Genomic DNA, 2,735 nt, shown 5'->3' with positions numbered 1-2,735 from the left:
GTAAATAGAACTTATCTAAATTGAAACAAGTTAAGGTGAAACAATTTACACAAATAGTTCCATGATGTTAATCATATTTATGTCACACATTGTGGAAAAAAATAAATGAAAGTTTGTAGTTTAAAATACGCAAAATAACGAATATAATGAGATATTAAATCAAAGTTAAAATTTAGCACTTTTATCATATAAAATTCTTTATGATAGTTGTTTTCACACCAAGTGGGTCATTTTCTGAAGCTCAACTGACTTTATCAGGCCAAGGTTCAACATCTTGATTCCCGTTAGAGAAGTATTTGCATTTTTTTTTTTAACTTATCACCTAAACATATGTATGGATCATTAGACAAGTTCGTCTGTCCTGTGATGTTTTAATGAGCGAGGTGTGGGGATTTCTTTCTGTAACGGTAAGTGAAAATGACATAATTTTTTTAAGCTTTTATTAAGGGTACAGTCATCTACCCAAATTATTTTCATTCATGGGGAACTCGGATGTACACAAACAAGATAAAAAAAAATTATTTGTTCAAAATTAAATAATTAGATGTATTATCTAACTTCCACATTGCATGATCAAGGCGTATGTAGACTCAGGTATATATAAATATAAAACACATTTTCATTTCATTTTATCAGAGACGTATATTATATATGACGTCTCTGATCTTATGTTATTGAATATACTCACTGTGAGAGTGTCTCAATCTAATTCAATGATGATATAATCATCATATATGTTTGCGGTTTACGATAAGCAGAGACGTATACTGTATTATACGTCTCTGCGATAAGGTATTAGATTTACATTTATAAGTGTGCAAGACACTTGTTTTAATTTCCTATAAAATACACTATAAATTTAAATACCCGAATAAAAAAGTTTAATATGTTTGTACATTATTGTGAATATGTGGGATATCTAGGTTTTTAAATTTTTAAAAATTTGGAAATTAATTAATTCATGCCAAAGTGTTATTGCTTTATCATTTTCCCAATATTTCACCTGCGTTAAATAACTATGCATGTGTTGACTCGTTCATGGGCATATATTATCTAGTAATTCATTATTATTAACGAATGATAATGAGGTTACATTGTGAATGTGGTAGAAAACGCCATCACATAGAGAGAAAAAAATGACATTTTCCCATTTCCGGAAACCTACTGCAGCTGTAGTTATTTCCGGTATTGTTTTTTTTGTTTAGTCCTACCCTAAATGGCGGGAAAGTGTTCAACAAATACGTTTTTACATAAAATGTCATATATAATTACATGTATATAGCAATATTTGCGTCTTGTTCGAACAATTTCACGATAAAATCGACAATCGTTCTCGATGGAAGACCATATATCTTATCACCAAAGTAATCAATGGTTTTAAGGTGCTTTATTTAACAGATCTTCTATGCGTTTGAATCGAGGGTTCTTTTGACATAGAGCAGTCAAGTATGTGCTTAACGGTGAGTATTGTTTATTTTTGCTAGGTAGCGGGCTGACATAACCAATAAGGGTACGGTAGGCCAATACCAGGCCATTCATAACGATGAATGGAAATGTGACGCAAGTAGGAAGATAATTACTTACAGGTTCATATTTTGATGTGAAGTTGTGTCTACGCTTGATTGCCGTGTTTTAACGGGTATGGCTATTTAGTTACGGTGATGCACAATGCCAATTAAAATAATTTTCATCGCGGGATTTACGGGAAATTCGGAAACCAGTTAGGATGTAGAGTACTGCCTACGACATGGATATCGGTTTATTGTTAAGAAAAGTGTTAAATTTAATTTCAAAGTGTTTTCTAGAAGTGTCTTTCTAAAAGGATTCGCAGAATTTTGTAAACCAGAAGGGAGCTTCCAGATTCAGGTGTTATCCGGTCAATGTAAGTTAACAATTTTATATTTACAGTAATTAAGGTTCTAATTGAACATGTCCACAGTACTGTAGGCAGTGCAGAAAATGTGATGAATACACGCAAGTCGACTTTTCAAGTATAAATGATTTAAATGGTATTAAAATAAATTACACCAAATGTTCAAATTCTTGTATGAACTAATTTATTAAGTTGTTGATAGAAAAGAAGGTATTTGATTTCCCTAAAATATTATTTATCAATGGTCTTGTGTATCACAATACATATTTCTGCTTAAAATGGCAATTAACTTCATAATGTTTGAGCGAAGCATTTCACAGAATTTGACATAGTGTTAAAATGGTAATACGATCAAAATGTATTTCTTCATGAATTTTTCATTCCTTTTGATATATGAAACTGCACAGTTGATCGCATCTTTACTTAATAATTTCAAAGCAATAAGTACACTTTTTTTTTAAATTAAAAAAGATTTTTTTTTAACAAAATTATTTAATATAATACACAAGTATTATATGTACAATACAATTTGATCAATCTTTTCAGCCCTAATACCTGGTTAATCTTACAGTACTGAAGTGATATAGTTAGCTTCAGGTCTTGTCATCTATAAGGTTCTGTATGATGGTATGTAACTGTATTAAGGTTCTGTATTAAGCATAATATTTACTAAGCAAATGTATATGTCTTCATCTAACTGTTCAGAGTGCTCAAGTGTATTTAAATGATTACTGTGCCAATGGATATTTTTATTGGGGCTGAATTCCTTGTGAAATCTATACATGATGATGTATGTGCTGTGTACAATATCATGCAGTCTGAGATGCCAGAGTGACGTGTGTTATATTTTGCAGCTATATGT

General features: G+C 30.8%; 1 protein-coding gene across 4 annotated transcripts in view; it reads left to right on the top strand.

Moving 5' to 3' along the window:
- Nucleotides 1-1,502: 1,502 nt before the first annotated feature.
- Nucleotides 1,503-2,735, top strand: part of LOC110449436 (kinesin-like protein KIN-14E) — an 85,377-nt gene continuing 84,144 nt past the window's right edge. For all 4 annotated transcript variants that reach the window (XM_021496312.1, XM_021496311.1, XM_021496309.1 and 1 more), the window contains exon 1: nt 1,503-1,882. The gene's annotated coding sequence lies outside the window, so the exon portion shown is untranslated. The remainder of the gene's footprint in view (nt 1,883-2,735) is intronic.

Source organism: Mizuhopecten yessoensis, unplaced genomic scaffold, assembly GCF_002113885.1.
Source record: "Mizuhopecten yessoensis strain PY_sf001 unplaced genomic scaffold, ASM211388v2 scaffold4611, whole genome shotgun sequence".
Classification (NCBI taxonomy): Eukaryota; Metazoa; Mollusca; class Bivalvia; order Pectinida; family Pectinidae; genus Mizuhopecten; species Mizuhopecten yessoensis.
The sequence above is the reverse complement of the archived record's forward strand: the minus strand, read 5'-3'. Positions and strand labels throughout refer to the sequence as shown.